The sequence below is a fragment of the Callorhinus ursinus genome, unplaced genomic scaffold (assembly GCF_003265705.2).
Source record: "Callorhinus ursinus isolate GAN/ISIS: 27379988/994484 unplaced genomic scaffold, GSC_fseal_2.0 scaffold1, whole genome shotgun sequence".
NCBI classification, from domain to species: domain Eukaryota; kingdom Metazoa; phylum Chordata; class Mammalia; order Carnivora; family Otariidae; genus Callorhinus; species Callorhinus ursinus.
In genome coordinates this window covers 98,921,807-98,941,127 of record NW_027397063.1, presented here as the reverse complement: position 1 = coordinate 98,941,127, position 19,321 = coordinate 98,921,807, and the positions used below count along the sequence as shown (strand labels likewise).

The window sequence follows — 19,321 nt, the reverse complement described above, 5'->3', positions numbered from 1 at the left end:
AGAGGAAAAAGAAAATATTAAACACCAGAGGTGTCTGGATGGCTCAGTCGTTAAGTGTCTACCTTCGGCTCAGGTCATGATCCCAGGGTCCTGGGATAGAGCCCTGCATCGGGCTCCCTGCTAAGCGGGAAGCCTGCTTCTCCCTCTCCCACTCCCCCTGCTTGTGTTCCCTCTCTCGTTGTGTCTCTTTCTGTCAAATAAATAAATAAAATATTAAAAAACATATTAAACACCAGCCTTGTCACCTACACGTGCAAGACCTAGTTTTAATTCATTTTTATCAGAAGTAATAGAGATAGATGGCTTTGTTTGGATGATGATGATGATGATGATGGCAGAATGCTTGGTATGTATTTTACTATTTTATTCTTGAATGAACTTCTTACTATTTTGTTTTAGTACAATTTAGTCAAAATGTGTTTATAAAGCATCTCCTTGCTCAGGTACCATAGACATGGCCACTGGTATATATTCTACTAACTACAGAGTAATGAGTTAAAACCCCTCCCTCCTAAGGTGCAGATAATGCTGCGTGGGGACCACAGGAAGGAACCAATTGTGTCAGAATGGAGAGGGAAAACAAAGAAGGAAACATCAAATCCAGGATTTTAGGGAAGGAAGAAAAGGGACATAGAGCAGAGGAATATGCAAGTACAGGTTGACACACTAGCAAATGGAAAGAAACTAAATTTAAAAATTAGTTGTGGGCCAGATTACAAAATGAAAATCTTTGAGTCTCAAGCTAAGGGATTCAGACTTTATTTTACCCATAGTGAAAGGTGGGGGAACCAAGAAGAAGGGTGTGAGGAATGTACGAAACTAACATTCACCATTTTTTTAACTTAAACTTTAATTTTTTAGAGAGCTGTTTAAGGTTCACAGCACAACTGAAAGGAAGGTACAGAGATTTCCCATATACTCCCTCCCCCACACATGTATAGCTTTCTCCATTGTTAACATCCCCCACAGAATGGTCCATTGGTTATGACTGATGAACCCACAGTGACACGTCATCATCCAAAGTCCATCGTTTACATTACAGTTCACTTCTGATGTTGTATATTCTATGGGTTTGGACAAATGTATCTATCATTATGGTATCATACAGAGTATTTTCGTGGTTCTAAAAATCCGTTGTGCTCCACCTATTCATCACTCCCCAACCCCACAGCAACCAATGATCCTTTTACAGATCCACTGATCCACTGATCCACAGTTTTTCTTTTCCAGAATGTCATGGAGTTGAAATCATACAGTATGTAGCCTTTTCAGATTGGTTTCTTTCACTTGGTAATTTATATTTAAGTTTTTTTCATGTCTTTTCATGTCTTGATAGCTCATTCCTTTTTTGTACTGATTAATATTCCATTGTCTGGATGTACCACAGTTTTTTTGCCCATTCACCTACTGAAAGATAACTTGGTTGCTTCCAAGTGTTGGCAATTATGAATAAATCTGCTATAAATGTTCACACGCATGTTTCTGGGTGGACACAAGTTTTTAACTCCTTCTGAGTAAATACCAAAAAGTGCAAATCATATGGTAAGCTTTCATCATATTTTATTGATTTTAAGATGTACGTTTTTCATTTTTTGACAATTCTGACATTACATTATATCTTTCAGTGGATAGTGCCTCACAACAGGAATTATGACATAATTGTCATTGAGCATCCCTGCAGCTTATGTTTTCCTTCTTATGCATTTATAGGAATGACATATAATAACAATCTGACAAAATAAGTCTAAGAAAACATAGATATAAAAAGAAAAAGTCTAGGGCGCCTGGGTGGCTCAGTCGTTAAGTGTCTGCCTTCGGCTCAGGTCATGATCCCAGGGTCCTGGGATTGAGTCCCACATCGGGCTCCCTGCTCAGCGGGGAGCCTGCTTCTCCCTCTGCCTCTCCCCCTGCTTGTGTTCCTTCTCTCACGGTGTATCTCTCTGTCAAATAAATAAATAAAATCTTTAAAAAAAAAAAAAGAAAGAAAGAAAAAGAATTAAAGCCATAGTCTTGTCTTCATCATTCATAACTTTCAGATATTAAATAAGTCTCTTGATTGACCCACACGTGGGCTGAAAAGGAAGTACAACGTGTTCATAGTAAAGTCTCAACGAATTTAATTTTGGAAAGCTTCCACAACCCTAGACATTTTTATGACCTTCTTTGATTATGGCACAATAAAGGAAAATAACCAAAGTGTGAGAGTTCCTCTAATGTTTATTTACCTTTGGTGTAGTTTTAATTAAACCAAAAGGCAGGGCTGAGGTCTCTCACAGAAGAGTTTGATTTTTCAGGGAAGTGACTATGTTGACTACGGATGAAAAGACCCTCTAAATAGGCTTAAGGTACCTAATCACATGGGTGATCACCTCTGGCAAAGAAATCATCTCATGACTCTCCTTTGGTAACCAGGACACTGGAATCCAGAACTCCCACGAACAAAGCCTCTGTCACGTGCCCAGATCATGCCAGTCTCCAGCCTGCCTGAATTAACGCTGAGTTTTGGGAATCAGAGGAGGAAAACAAAATCATGCACTTTTTAAAAAAGTTAACAAATACAAATGAGTTCATTTGTTCATGAATTTTGTGTTTAAGATGGACATATTTCAAAGTATACTGACAAACATAGAGTCTTGGCTTGGAATCCTCCCCCCCTCCCCGTTTGTTAGCTCTTTAACCCAACAGACTTCTTAATTTAGCTAAATTTCCACTTCATTCTCTTATTTATCATTTGGCTATTTGTAGTTTTGATGGTGGACTTAATCTAAGAACATTCTCATGAATTTTCTTCCAAATTTTCAGTTGAGGCCCCAACATTTTAGGTTAATACATACCCTGGCCTCACTGTACCTCCTCGGAGAGAGACAATCAGAATCCTGTGCATATGACAAACCCATCACATTTTTAGAGTGACATGTAAGTAGGGTGGCCATATAATTTATGGTCTGTACCAAGACATTTTTGAGAGTGGAAGAGAACATGACATTACTAATAATTACACAGGGACAATGGGTGTAATCCTGCTTTGAGTGAATGGTCATATTATTCATAAGGCTCTCAGTGATCTGGCTTCCAACTAGGTGCTCAGCTTCCTCTCTCTGCTCATGTTTTATTGTTTGAATGGACACATTCCTTTGCTGATTTAACAATTTTGGAATTGAACAAAATTCTTCTTTGGAAAGTCAAATTCTGACAGCTACTTCCAATAGGTAACTTTTTTTTTTTTTTTACCAAAAGCCACCCAAGTTGAAAAGGAAAATATTTGGTTAAATTCATTTAGTATTTTGATCCAATATTCCTAAAAGAGAGTCAGAAAGATAAGGTTAAAGTAGCATTTCCCTTGGCATGTTCTAGAGAATACCGTCAGTAGGATCATAAAAAAATTCTGTACCCCGAGAAAATTCAGGTTAAATGACACTTAAGTAGTCTCCTTATTGTAGGCCTTCTCAGGACCACCAATTGTGACTCTTCAAGGGAAAGGTGAGGTGCGTTGTATTTCCCCAATTTAGGAGAGCCTGAAAAGGAGATAAATATTTCTTCGGTTCAATGGAAGACTTTTTAGGAAATGCTGGTCATTTAAGGGGCCAAGAGTTTTATTTGTTAGTTACTTCGCTTATTTCTATAGTTAGTACTTCAATATCTGCCACCCTGAAGTAATGGTTTAGGCTAAGTTGAAGGTAATTACTTCCTTTGTCAATTTACTTTTGTCCCGGGTATTGTTATGATTAGGTTTGAAGCTATATAAGTGTAGCGGTAAGACTTGGGGGGGATACAAAAATCACTGGTATGGTGTGTTTGTGGGTAGGAATTTCTCCAACTCCATAAGCTACCTCTGAAGGTCTAAAGAATTTATAACACTCCACTCAAACGGTCTTTAATAACCAGCTTCCTCTTTCCCTTTAACAACATATTGTAAATGGACTGAAACCAACCTGACCATTTCCTTTCTGGGTAATCAAGGGACAGGCCATGCTCTCCTTTAGTTGGTAAGACAATCAGGATATGAGAAAGAAATCCTGGCAAAGTTATTGAGATAAATCCTCAAACGAAACTCAGATAAAGTACATGTAAACTTAGTAACTGCATACCCTTTTGGAAAAAAAAAAAAATGAATTTGAAAGGATCCAATAAGGATTTTAAGACCAGCCATTAAAGACAATTTTAAAAAAATGGAAATTTAGAAACATTGTCTCTCAGAGTATGATTTCTGAAAAAGATACAATTTAAACATGAAACTCTTGATAAATGGGTAAGTTATTTCACTCTGCCTTGGAGTTTTAAAATAATGTTCCACATGTCATCTGATAAACAGCAAAACCTGAAAAGGATCCCAGGAGAAGATTTCCTATTGCCAGGTTTGTTTGTTTGTTTGTTTTCCTTAGTTTTATGGCCCCAAAACTTAACAAACTTTTACTATCATTCATCTTTAATTGTAATTTTTTTAGAATGTACTTCTAAAAGAAAAGTTAAATACTGACCACTAAATATTATAATCATCCAAATAACAGATTAAAAATGCAGGGAAGATGCCAAATGTTGCCATCTTACTTGGAGAATAAAGTATATTCTTCATTTCTTCATTTGTTTCTGGAAGAATGTATTTTGTAGTGGCTAAGACTTCAGACTTCAAGTCAGACAGATTTAAGTCCTAGCTCTGTCACTGGATACTGTGACACTGGACAAATTTCTGCACAACTCAAGGCCTCATCTGCAAAATGGAATGCTAATAGTGACTCACTTATGAGCATCTTGTAAGGATTCAATGAACAGAAATATGTAAAGTCTTTGGCCCAAGTGCTGGCATATAGTAAATTCTCAATAAATGTCATTATTAAATGGAGATTTACTATATACAAATGCTTTCCATTAAGCATAGTTTGAGTTGGCTGGGTATTTATCAAGAATCCAGATTTCCAGTCATTTAGCATTTAGCATGCCTACTATATATAGTGACCATATTATCCGTGCTATCACACATCTTTGGTTTAAGTCACTATATATCAAGAATCAAGCTTTTACTAGCTCCTCCTTTGCTTCTTTCTCTAGCTTGTGCTTTCCCCTGTTATCTTCTCCTTCCTGAGATAGCCATTCTGAAAATTCTACACTTGCTGCTGTTGAAAGAAAATCTATAGAGAAAAGAAGTCTAAGCAAAGTGAGTGCCAGACTCTGCCCATCAGTGTTTCCAGGAATCAGATTCCCATGCCTTTACTGTCACCATGCCCTGCCACCATTCTAGAGAAGTAAACCCGTGTAAACTGCTACTACTAGTCAACGCTAACAACTAGCTCCACAGGCCCTTGTATTAATCGGCTAGGGCTGCCATAACAAAATCCCATGGGCTGGTACCAGAAGCAACAGAGATCTACTTTCTCACAGTTCTAGAGGCTGGAATCCAGATCGAGGTGCCATCAGGGTTGGTTTACAGCGAGAGCTCTCTTCCTGCCTTGTGCACAGCCGCTTCCTCACTATGCCTTCACATGACCTTTCTTCTGTGTGCATGTGGAGAGGGAGAGCTCCTTGGTAGCTCTTCTGAAGAGGACACAGTCCTTGTTTGCGTATAACACCCAGTGCTCAAACAATGAATCATGGAACACTACATCAAAAACTAATGATGTAATGTATGGTGATTAACATAACATAATAAAATAAAATTAAAAAATAAAAAGGCTATAAGTAAAACAAAACAAAACAAAACAAAACAAAACAAAAAAGAGGACACAGTGCTATTGGATTAGGACCCCACCCTGATAATCTCACTTAACCGTAATTACCTCCTTAAAGGCCGTCTTTACAAATGCAGTCACATTGCAGGTGAGGGCTCAACATTTGAATTGGGGATGGGGAGACAATTCAGCCCAGAACAGCCCTGCTTTTGCTCATCATTGTGAAGACACGTTAAGTCCCCTTCATGCCCCTTTGTTTAGATATTGTCTTTGCAGGAAGAGCAGGAGAGGAAAAGCACTATCTAGGGAAGAGAAAGGGGATGGTAGATATCTGAAATGGTTCAAATAAAATATTTATTTTTTGCACTTTTTCTAATGAAATATCAGGGTATTCTTTTGAAATTCAAAACATAACACTTCTTTCTCATCTGCTTCCTTTCTCACTAATGAATACGTACAGCATTTTCCTGTCTCTCTCATAACACTGACCACCTCCTACCTGGCAATATTTAGTTGTTTACATGTTTCATTTTTCTTATTAAAAAATTAAGTATCTTGAGAGTGGGATCTGTGTCCAGTTATTTTATTACTCATAGTAGTTAACAGAAAGTTTTCCAGAAAGTGATCTTTGATTTACTTGATACATTTGGGTTCAGTACCTACCATAAGCTAGGCTGCCACTTCTTGATTAGAATTTCCTAATAAATACATTAATAAACTTCTAAATTAAAAATATTAAATAAATGTATAAAATAAATTCATAAAAATGTGGAACATTTAAGAGAATTATTTATTTATTTTAAAATTTTATTTATTTATTATTATTTTTCTTTTTAAAGAGCAGTAGAGAGAAAGAGAGTGGAGCGAGAGGGATAGAGCGAGAGAGAGACAGAGACTCTCAAGCAGGCTCCACACCTAGTGTGGAGTTTGATCTCACAACCCTGAGATTATGACCTGAGCTGAGATCAAGAGTCAGACACGTAACCGACTGAGCCACCCAGGTGCCCCAAGGATTATTTATTTATCATTGATTATTATATTATTCTAACCCAAACTTTTAGATATTTATAAAGTACATTGAAAATTTATCATCATTCCTGCCATACACATGAGCAAAGGTATGGCTCAGAAATAGTTTTCTTTTCGTTCTACATTATATAGAACATGTGCAAATTCATATCCTCAGAAGTGATGTTTTTCACGATGAAGGAAAACTTAAAATCAAATTGCCCAGCACTATGACTGGCACAAGTTCATCAATAGCAATGCTAGGACAGTTTATAGGAATTCTGCATACCACTGGATGGCAGGCTCCTTAAGGGCAGGAAATAGTTTATTTTCCTTAATATATTTAGACCCCGTGGCCCCAGAATGCTGTCTTGAATTTAGCAGTTGCTTGAGAAATATTTATAGCATAGAATCAAATAAAACTGAATGTATTAGAAATGTTGTTTAATATAGGAAGAGCTCTGAATAACTTCTTAATTCGTTTTAACAGATTACCTCCACCCGCTATCAGCATAACCCTGCTGTTTCCAATACAGTAGCCACGACCAATATAAGGGTATTTAGTCCTTGAAATATGGCCACTCCAAACTGAGAGGGAGGTGCCATGTGTAAAATAGTCACTGAATTTCAAAAGTTTAGTACAAATAAAGTAAAATATTTTATTAACATTTTAAAATATTGATTATATATTGAAATGATCATATCTCTGACACACCGGGTTAAGTAAAATATTACCACAATTAATTTCATGTGTTTCATTTGCCTTTTTGCAATGGGACTACGAGAAAATTTTAAATTTTATAAGTGACTGTCATTGTATTTTCAATGTCCAGTATAGCAGTGTGACCTCTTCAGTGAGGCAGGTTAGGTTACTTTGCCTAGAATTATACTATCCTAAGCAGAGTTACAATTATACGATCTGCTGGAATTTTTTAAGCTTTATTTCTGCAGGAATCCTTGGGCTTTTAAAAGCTTATTCAAAGAGAGAGAGGAAAAAAAAAAAGGGGGTGGAAATGCCTGATGTGGTCCAAACAATGTATTTTTTTTTTAGCACCTATTTAAAACAAGTTGTTGAATACTTTGGAAATTCACAGTGTGACATGGAATAGTTCAATTATTGTCATGTGGCTTCTTGACAATCTGTTCCTTAAACAATACTCAGTTGTGGGTCAGATAAATTATAAATGGTTGTGGTTTAGTGGACTTTATACAGCATAGGTAAATTAAAAACTAGATACTTTACAATAACCAGCTCGAAGAAAAAAGAAATTTGGCCTCCTGTGGCAGCAGTAGTTTTGAGGAATTAAAAATATAATGCCACAAATAAACAATTTTTCTTTAGCAAGTTTTTAAAGATTGTCTTAGTAAACTGACGTCCACATCAGTGGCATTTCAAGGTTGGTGCAAGCACTAGGGTGAGAATAAAATTAAGATCTTGTCTATTTGTTCATTAGAGCTGGCCATCTTCAAAATTCTCTTTTATCTATTTATTAATTGTATTTCCATATATAAGTTAGCTTTCTTTGTGATTCCTGATATCAACACTCTGAAAACCACTGACCTCAGTGAACCTCAATCATGAGACAAGTCATCCACGTTAAGGAGTTCACACAACACATTTTCATGTTGGAGGCAGAAGTCATTCCTTTCCCCATCCCTGCTAACAGTCCACCCATTCCAATTAAATGCAATAATCGAGAAGCATTTCCAAGTGGCAGAGACGTAATGAAATCTCTTCTTTTGTGTCATTTGAAACAGGTTAGATGGAGTGAGAAGGTGTCATGGTTAAAAACGGAGGTTAAGTCTGAGAAGAATGCGAGCGTGGAGACGCTGGCGAGACAGAACGAGCGCAGGGACCACTTCAAAGCAGAACGATCACGAGAAGAGAAGAGAAAAAGGAGGCGCACTTGTCTCTTTAAAAAGCGAATGAGAAAATGTCAGTTCTCAGAGATGAGTTCTTGCACCCCAGACAGCTGTGAGCAATTTGTCAACTGCTCTGAAGTGTGGCGGAGTCAACCCTTGGGTCTCAGCCATGTGGCTTGGGTACTGGCTTCCGTGAGGCTGAAGACACAAGAGGACACTTCTGCCTCAAGGACATCCTAGTTGTCATTGCGGTCCACAGAATACCCAAACATTAGAGCAGACACTCTTACAAATTGAATGAACCAGATTAATAGGCACCCTGGGTGCGTGAAAAAATTAAACCAGCAAACACTAGCAGATAAAAGTGTCCACATGGCTTAGTGGAAAAATCACGGCCATTTGCCAAGGCTCTGTGTCCTGGCTCCACAATATAATTTGTCACCTTAGGCAACTCATTTAACTTCTATGAACCTCAGTTTCTTCTCCTGTAAAACCGAAGTAACACACTTAGGATTTGGAGAGTCACACTACTTCAAGTTTCAGGACTATATTAGGTCCTTAATATATGTTAGTATCTCTCTATAAAATTAAACCATAGCAATAAGTACACTGATGAAACAGAAATGGGATAGTTTTGCATTTATTCTTAAAATATTTGTGATTTGATATAAGAGCAATGTAATAATCTAGAAACTTTCTTGGCTCCTACTTCCTTTCTTGTGTTTCTTTTTATGCCCATCCGACAAGAAACTGGGGCTGACAGAGCTAACCTTTGGTGTCCACGTGCCCCTGAGTTACAGTCTTCCTCATTCCCCATCTGGTCCTCTGCTTTGATTGTTATTCGTACATTTTTCTGACCTGGAGTGCTGGTGTCAGTCCCCCTCTCACCCTCAGGGACAGAGGAGAGACTACCCCACTTTTCCTTCTCCTCTGAGGGCTGGATCATTCCATGCACCCGCAGATGGATCATCCAAATGACCTGACAACCAAGTGTTGACAACAGCCTGAGATTTCCACTGGACTCCAACCTCCTGGTGGGAAACCGCACCTCCGCCCTGCCCCCCCCCCCCCCCCCGCCCCGGCTGAGCAGTGTGGCCTCAATCACAGACGAGCTTTACCACGTCCTTAGAATGCCAGGCTTCGCCTGAACTCTGTGTCTGATACCACTTCTGTTGTCCCTGGGTCCATCCTAGCTCCTACTTCCTAGCTCTCCAATATAGCCTATCTTAAAAACAAAGCTCCAGAGGCGCCTGGGTGGCTCAGTTGTTGGGCATCTGCCTTCAGTTCAGGTCACGATCCCAGAGTCCTGGGATCGAGCCCCGCATTGGGCTCCCTGCTCCGCAGAAAGCCTGCTTCTCCCTCTCCCACTCCCCCTGCTTGTGTTCCCTCTCTCGCTGTGTCTCTCTCTGTCAGATAAATAAATAAAATCTTAAAAAAAAAAAAAAAAGCTCCAGAATATGTACTCAGGATACAAAGTAGCTTTACTTGGATTTTTCTTATAATTCTAAACTTAAGGTTGACTGGATCTTGCAGAGTTGGGGTGAGAATTCAGAAACTTTGATGCACAGCAAGTGAGCGTGAAGGCGAGAGTGGGTGGTGGTTAGGATTTTTAGGGGAGACAACTGAAAAGGCTTATTTTGAATCAATAAGTGAAATGCAGACCTATTTCTCTTCTTTATTCTTGCTCCTCAGGTCTGACCTGTGCTTAAACCTCCCTCTGGATCAACTTATGTTATTCACCTGGATTTGCTCCATGTGGTACAAGGTGAAAAAAGGGAATTTCCATCCCTTAAACAGTAATTAACAAAAAAGCTATTCTTTATAACTCTGAGTAATATGTCTAATAAATTTGCCAGCAGTGAGGAATGAGCCTGTGAGGAAATAACAAAGATATGCATCTAATGGAATCTAGTGACATAGTACAAAGGCGTAATGGTAGCTAATTTATGAGTTCAATGTCCTTTCTCCTTGCAGTCAGGAGAAACAGTCTCACCATATCTTGAGCTTCTCCCATCTAACATGATTCTCCTGCATCATCTTTGAAAATGACAACAAAATGCTGGAAAACATTTGCTTTCTGGCAATATGTGGAAAGTAGATGTGCTGGTTAATTCAAGAACCAATAAGCATGTCCTATACATATACGCGACTAAGTAAGGACAAAATCAGCCTGAAGTACTTTCTTTGATCCTACAGACCCATAAAATCTCTCCAAGCTCTATAAATAGCTATTCAGTGTCTGCCTCACCACTGTGCTATTGGTAGGTGTATATATCAGTTGGCCAAGAAGACTCATTGCTGGATGCCAAAAAAACAACAGCAACACTGTAGTTTTGTTTGTGCTTGTTTAAAAAAGGAGAATGTCATTTTCTTCACAAGACATATGGTAATGCTCCTCAAGCTACCCAAGGAGAACAAAGCCTGCTGCTGATTAAATACCAAAGTTCCTTTTAATCAATGCTCATGGAAGGTGTGGATAAGCAATATGCATGCCATGTTCTATGAAAACAAAATCAACAATTTAAAAGTTTTTGCTTTTTTTCTACTTTTGTTTATTTTTCCCCTGGTCTAAATTCTTACTCTCCACACCCCCACCAGCCACTTTATGATTTCTTTCGGAAAAGATCCATGAATAACTGTGGCTAGAAGCTGGTTGGGTGAGGGGAGTGGTCAAAGAAGGTTAAAGCAAACTATATTGACTTGTTTCATTTTAATCTCATGATCTGAAACCTCAAAAGGGTATTCACTAGGACTCCGCAATTTCTTGCATGTTTCGCTAGAATGTTGCTCCCACCTCCCAAGAAAAACATTTCAGACCTTCCCTTTCTCTTCAAACCCTCCTCCTCCCCTCCTGGCAGCTCCTGGCAGCGGCTGTGACCCCCTCCTGTGTTCTCTGCAGAAGCCTCTGGCGAAGCCTCCCCACCCTTCCCAATGCCTCACCTTTAGACTCCCCGCACAGTCTGCTTCTTCCCTCCCGGCCAGCCTCTTGAGAAAGCCAGTCCCTCCCCTTGTGCCGGGTTCTGTCCCCCACCTTCGCAAGGTGCTGCTCCCTCACTCCACCTTTCCCTCCCTTCATAAGCCTCTTTCTAGCAGCTTCTTCTTATCAGCATAGGAACATGTCCTAGTAACCCTCACTCAAAGGAGCAAAACAAAACAGGTTCTTAGCTCTCTTTCAAGCTCTTCATTCCTCCTCTCCTCTCGCTCAGTTGCTGATAAGAAATCAGAAGTTGATAAGCATGACGGCCCCATGGCATTTCCCTGCTCTCCTTCATAGCTCAACGTCTCTTCTTGCCTCCTTCAGTGACCTCCTACTTCCTTCAGTTGGCTTACACACGCACTACCGCACCGGACCTGGTCAAAGTCATTTCAGATGTCATTTTGTTGCCAATGCAAATAATGGTCATAATAAATCTGTGATTTTGATCCTATTTCCTCCTACCCTGACCCAGGCTGTTTCTGTCCTTTGAACACACCAGGGATCTCCTGCCTCTTCCCTCTACCAGGGCTGCCCATCAACCCAGACATCTGCAGGTGTTGCTCCTTACCACCCTGACTACCCCATTTAAATGATTCACCCAGGGACGCCTGGGTGGCTCAGTTGGTTAAGCGTCTGCCTTCAACTCAGGTCATGATCTCAGGGTCCTGGGATCGAGCCCCAGGTGGGCTCCCTGCTCAGTGGGGAGTCTGCTTCTCCCTCTGTCCCTTCCCCCTGCGTGTGCTCTCGCTCTCTCTCAAATAAATAAATAAAATCTTTAAAAAATAAAATAAGATGATTCACCCACTCTGTGCTCTCCTCATCCCCTTCATGGTGCTTCATTTTTCTTTATAATCCTCAAGACCTCATTGCTTATTGTCTGCCTCCTGTCTCTGTCCATCCGGACAGAGGTTTGTTCACTCTCAGACCTCTGCACCCAGTCCTGTGCATGCCACACAGTGAGTACTCAAGAAAGGTTTGTTGAATGAAAGTTTCAGGCCCACCTCTAAAGGCTTTATCTGTATGAAGTTCTTAAATCCTTACAAAATCCTGGTGAGGTAAGGACTATTGTTATCCACATATTAAGTCAGGAATCAGAGGCACCTCTGAGGTTCAAGGGTACCTCTCTGTCTTCATCTCACTCATCTCTTGGCAGTATTGGATACCCCTCCTCCTCAAAACCACATGCTTCCAAGCCGGTTTTCTTCTTACTGCTTGACCTCTCTTTCTCTCTATCCTGTTCCTCTCCCTTGCTGAGGTCATCATTCCCAGGAGTATGCTGATGAATTCTACCCTGTACCTCCGCCATGACATTTCCTGTGAACTCTGTGCTCACAGACCCAACTACCTGCTCAACATCACTGATCACAGAGACCTCAATTCTAACATGTTCAATGCAGTAAATCATGCTAATAAACTCTCTCATCTCAATACATGCCTTCCCCATCTACCTGGGTCCTCAGGCCACATCCCCAGGAGCAATCTTGATGTCTCCCTGTCTCTCATCCCTTTGTCACTGTATTCAATCATCTTTCTATCCCCTACGTACCAAGTCACCTTCATCTTGTGCCCAAATTATTACACAACCTTCCAGCTATGTCCTGCTCCCACTCTTGTGCCTCTAAACCACTCTCACTAGGGAACCCGCAAGAGGTTTTCTTAAGATGTAAACTGTATTCTGTTACTCCTTACCATAAAAGCCTTTCATGGAGCATAAAATCTAAACCTGCGTGCTTTCTCTTTGCTTCAGAGAGCTCATTAAAAATTGAAATTATTTTATTTATTTTGATTTCCTTCTTATTTGTTTGCTTGGTAACCCACTAAAATATAAACCCATGAGGGAAAGAAACATGCTTTATTCACCACTGAGTACCCAGAAGTTCTCCTATTCATAGTAGGCAGGCTCAACAAATGTCTCCTAATGGAATAATACAATATTTTAGAATGCTATGTTTAGGCAGGAAGCGCCTCCTACATTTGAATTTTAAAGTTTGTACTGTATTTATCGGTCTGCTATAATTACTGGTGTCATAGTTAACGTTGTTAGTGAGAAGATAGGCAAGTGCTTGTGGTCTCACCCAGCCAGAGTATAGCCTGTATGACACGCAACCTAGGACACTCTGTACCGCACAAACCACGCACATTTTTCAAACAAGAAAATATTGATTATCAGAGTTTTGATGATGTATTTATCTGCCACTATTTTGTATATGTGATAACAGAAAGTGCAAAAAGACCCATTAGGGCCAAATTAAACACAAATGTCCACACGGAGAGACAGCAAACTCTTAAGAAGTGCTAACGTCCACACGTACGAGTGCTTGTAGTAGACACACACGTGAAACGGAGGAAAAACTGTATTGGAATGAAACTCAAAACGTTGAGCAACAGATTCAACCTCAGACAGAATACTGGGCTTCTGAAGAAAAAAGCATGGTAGCAAAGAGTAAGCTGATTCACAAAATGGGGATCTACCAATGCCCAGAGATGCTGATAAGTTAGAAAGGAAGTGGGATGCATATTGGATATTTCATGCATACTCATCTGCACAGATAGTAATGTAACAGGTAACGGTGTCCTTGACCAGAAAGACAATGTCAATCATTTCTTCGCAGTTAAGTGTGGATGAGTCCCTCGCAAAACACTCAACTTTCTTGTTTCCCGGTTCTACCCCAAAGTCATTCCAGCTCGATTAGATTGTTTTCACCTTTTTAAGAACCACATTGTAGGGTGAAATGACATCTCCACCTGAGATGTCGTGGTGATTTCCTTCAAGAGTTGTCCATCACTGGGTCAGTCTGGATTAATGCACAATAGTCACAGTCTGAAAATTCTCTGAGCACAATAGACATTATTTCCATGTTATGGTCCACAGTGGTTTCTAGTTCTTAATTTTTATTTGCTCCCAAATTACTTCTCCTGACAAAGGCTATATTTAGCTGAACTATGTGATTTGATTTGCAAATCCTCCACCCGCACACACATATATTTAAATAATTGTTTCAAAGTTCACAATCGTTACTTTGTAAGGGAGGAAGTCAGAGGGTATAAGTAAAGTAGGTCTAGCTGTGTTTGCTTCTGCCACAAGTAAAAAAGCCCCTTCACTGAATAGTTAAGCAGATTTCCGTAGATGAAAATTATTCCTATCATCTGGCCTTTGCGTCGTACTTCCTTACAGTGTAAACAGACAAAACCCTTCAGAAAGCCACCCACACTGAGTGCAAAAACTGCTTTGATAGGGTTCACTGCTTTTGTTATTTCCGGGAAAATGATTCCAAAGGATGAGCATAAACTAAATAGGACTCCACAGTAAATAGGAGTGTGCCGTCTGTCATGTTAATTGGAACAAAACTGCAGTGCCAAGTTTTAGGTGAGCAGAGAAGCAGCATTGAACCTGAAGTGAGATGAGGAGGTCTGGCTCTTGCCATTTTCTTGCTGAGTGACACTGAGCAAGCTGCTCAACTTTCCTGAGAAAAGTTTTCTGTGACATTGTAGGGTTACACTTAGTACACTTTCTTGTTCCATGTAGCTATTTTTAAGATGCAGTAATCAAGACATTATTTTAATTTCATTTTCTCTTTGTGTGTGTGTGTTCCATTTACCTTCAATATTCCTAAAGTCCTCTTAATTTTCCATCATCTAAGTGATTGTTTTTCCTTACTGTATTGTATTAGGTTCCTAGGGCTGCCATAACAAAATACGACAATTCGAGTGACTTAAAACAGAAATCTATTTTCTCAAAGTACTGGAGGCCGGAAGTCCAAGACCACAGTGCTGGCAGGGCTGGTTTCTCTCGAGGTGTCTCTCCTTGGCTTACAGATAGCAGCCATCTTGCAGCCTCCTTGCATGGCCGTTCTTCTGTGCACACATGCCCCTGGGGTCTCTCCCTATGTTCAAACTTCCTATTTTCCTAAGGACACCAGATTGGATTCGGGCCCACCCCAGCAGACTTATCTCTTGCCTCTCTTCCTTGGAGGCGGGAACACAGGATTAAAGACTTACACAGTTGTTGAAGGTACAGAATGTACAGGTCTGCACTAGAGAGTCGTGGTGTGGAAGGAGACTAATCAAAGAAATTACTGAGCCTTGTTAAACACCATTCTCTCCCTCCTTCTTCCCCCCCACCCCGCCCCCTCACACCTAACTCGTGCCCGGAATACAGTAAGAGGTCAACAATGTTTTAGTTGAGATAAATCAAAGAGTCAAGGTCTTTCTAAAGTAAAAGCCTTTTAACTGGCCTCCCTGCGTCTACCTTTGCCCTACTGCAATGTCTCTCCATCTCCAGCTGCCAAGTCATCCTTGAAAAGTATAAACCAGAGCATATTATCATCAGAAATTTTGCTACTAAGAGCAAAAGCCAAGGTCCCTTTAATGGCTTATAAGACCCCCCGAGATTGGCCTCCTGTCCTTCTGAACTCATCTGCTTTCAGTTTCGTTCACACCCCTCCTCTATTCTGCCTTCTTTGCTGCTTGTCCAACACACCAAATGTGTGGCCATCCCGAGGCCTTTGCCCCTGAGCACCTCCCTCCCTCCCCGGATAGCTGTTACCCTAGATTTTGTCACTGCTCACATCCTTCAAAAGGCAAGATTTAAAACGGAAACAACCCTCCCCACCACTCCCTATTCACCTCCCTAATGTACGGTTCTTTCTACTATTTATGAATTTCCAATAAATAATTTACTTATTGATTGTGCTTACCATCTGTTTTGCACCACCCAAAAGCAAGGATGTTTGCTTTTCTAGGACTGAGAACACAGTAAGTGTTCACTAAACGCTTATTGAAAAAAGTAAAAGTTCTGGATGGGAACACAGGGAAATGTTCTGAATTCAGTAAAATCAGTGTTTTTGTAGACAAAGGAAAAGTTAAGGGACCCGTTAACAAAGAAAAGACAAAAAGTGTTTTCAGAATGAAACAGAGAGGAAGTTTTAAAGACTGTGAACTAAAAGTAGAGCCTTACGGACACGAGAGAGGGAGGGGCGAGGGAGGGAAGGAGGAAAGAATAGAGAAAGGATATTGATACTGACTTAATAAGGTGTTTGCTAAGCTGTCCCTCTTCAGAGTGTTTTCGGGGTCTCTTGGTAGAGGAGCCGAAGAGGGACTTCAGTCCCCAGCATCAAAATCTAACCCCTCAGTATTAGATCTTTAACTTTTTGAGTCTCTCAATAAGATTTTGCCTTGAAAAAGAAAAAAAAAAAAGCTTCAGATTAAAAATGACAATAAAAAGAGTGAAAGTCCTGTCATAAAGTGCATTACAGGGGGTCACTTGTGAGCGACATTTGCTAACGCCTCCCAGGGGGCGGCGGGGTGGGGGGGGTCAGAATCAGGGGAAGGGGACTGTGAAAAATCCCTGTCTCAGCAGCCAGGCTTGGCATTCTGAAGAAAGCCAGATGGGGGAGCGGGGCTTCAGCAAAGAAAAGGAACATGCTGGTTTCAGGCAATGGCACAAGGGAACTCAGAGATCACCAGCAGGGACTGAGAGCACCAAGAAAGTAAAACTCTGCCCCCAAGACAGTTCAGCTGCTTGATTATGTGGGGGGTAAGTGTGCAGGCAGCACATTTACAACCTCACAGGGCGCTGAGATAAGAACACAAAGGCATTCTTAGAAATTACTCAGCTAACAAGAGCTGGGGCTCTGGGGAATGTGGTGGGACTATAAAAGCCTGTGTGGATTTTAGGATTAAGAACAATGATGTGGCCCCCACACTGAGCATGAATTGCGGTTGTTCATTGCCATGGCTGGAAATTGAGGAGTGGGGTTCCTTGTTCGACAGGAATCTGTGCCCACAATGGCCTGGCCAGAGGTACACTGAAGATTTGTGACTTGTTACAAACACAAGGCATATACAAGGATATACCGTATATGAATTTTAAGGAGTTTATACTGCCCAGGCTCTTGACTGTGAATACTTCAGGTTTTCTTTTCTTTTCTTTCTTTTTTTTTTTTTTTAAGGTTTCATTTATTCATTTGAGAGAGAGAGAGAGAGAGAGCACAAGCAGGGGCAGAGGGAGAGGGAGAAGCAGACTCCACGTTGAGCACGGAGCCCGAAGTGGGGCGATCCCATGACCCCGAGATCACGACCTGAGCCCAAACCAAGAGTCAAACACTTACTTAACCAACTGAGCTACCCAGGTGCCTCTTTTTCTTTTTTTTTTTTTTTAAGTATTATCAACTGTTTCAATTTACTTGGAGTCTTGGAATCTTATCTACACTGATACATCCTGTGTTGTGAACATTTCACTTTATGCTGTTTCTAATCTGCAACCCCCCCCCACTTCTGCCATGCTTAATTTGGTATATGTAATGACTTAATGATTCATGTTGTTTGCACAAGAATGAAAAATAAGGCTGGTAGTGTGAGAGAAGACAATCAAGTTGTAAAGAAAGAACAATATTAACGTCATTCAGGTGTTAAAACGAAAACCATGGACCCAAATGGACCCGCTTAGGCCAAGTCACCAAACCAGGGCTTAATGCCTAACCTAACTGCAGTTTCAACCTCCCCTAGAAATGTAGTCTTAAGGAGTCAGCCAGGAATTTTCTGAACAGCACCAATGAGGTAATAGTGACAAGGGCCCTCTCCATCCTTCAAAGGAAGATGAGATAATCCACTTAACAAGACTTATTGCTCTACCACCTAAAGGAACAATGACCTTGCCTAGAATCATCCTTTCTTTCCTCTTACTAACAACGTTCTTGCCCCATCCTCCCTCCTATAAAAACCTGCCATTGTGTAAACCCTTCAGAGCTCCCCTCTACTTGCTGGATGATATTTATGAATCGCTTAATAAAGCCAATTAGATCTTCAAATTTACTCAGGTGAATTTCATTCTTTAACACAGTCTTAATCTTACATATTGATACTCTTTTACTTTTTTCTGTTATAACTGGTATGACTTACATGTGGCTATTTTATTGCTACTTTCTGCGCTGATATTGCCCAGATTTGCCGATTCAAGTTAAGGGATTTAGGAATTTGAGTGTGACATAGAAATAGGGATGTTTGTCACAGGATACAATTCCTATGAAGTTGCATATTGATATGTATATAAACCATAAATGCAGAATTTATATAATAAATAAAAATGGGGAATTGCAGCAAGTATGTTTGGAAGCCCAGGAAGGACTATCAAGCCACTCAAACCCATGCCACAAGAAAAAATAGCTGACCAGCTTGGAGAAACTAGACCCACTGAGTATAATAGCTGTCTCTAAATATTTGAAGGCTGTCTGGCAGAAAGAAGATGGGGCTGATTAGGTGTGGTCCAAGGGGCAGATGATGATGCAGCCTCCTGAAAAAAAAAAAAAAAATGGAGCAGAATGACTGTGACCCTCCTATTCTGCTCCCAGCTCTGAGAGGAACTATAACACACAGGTGTGCAACCCAGCCACGGCAGTCCCATGCCTCCCAACAGAGAGGACACACAAAACTGGGAAGTATGGACAGGAAGCCTCTGCTTCAATGATAAACTGGAATGGGCATCTGATCTGTTCTTCTGCAACCTGGCCCCAGGGTTGTGCAGGGTGCACAGTAAGTCAGGAATTGGGGGAAACGGGTATGTGAGAGGAGAGGCAATGTAGATACCAGGTGGCAGCAGATTTTTGTAGAGATTAATAGTCACCAGGTATCAGATTTTTGCAACCCATAGAGATAGTGGCAATCCCAAAGGAAAGCCTATGTGAAGAGAAAGGTCAGATTCTGCCCCTCTGGCCGGGGCAGGCCTGGACACTTACTGTAGCAGCACCTCCATTGATTTGGTCCACTGTGTATGTGCCCCATGTTTCTTTCTGGGGAAATCGTTACTGTGAGG

At 40.6% G+C, this 19,321-nt stretch overlaps 1 long non-coding RNA gene across 1 annotated transcript; it reads right to left on the bottom strand.

The window, feature by feature from the left end:
* Positions 1–889: 889 nt before the first annotated feature.
* LOC141370505 (uncharacterized) lies at positions 890–5,477 on the bottom strand. Its single transcript, XR_012374577.1, has 4 exons — positions 5,375–5,477; positions 2,350–2,495; positions 1,785–1,940; positions 890–1,064 (listed from the first exon to the last, which is right to left on the bottom strand). It is a non-coding gene; the product is annotated as an uncharacterized lncRNA (long non-coding RNA).
* Between the last annotated feature and the right edge of the window lie 13,844 nt (positions 5,478–19,321).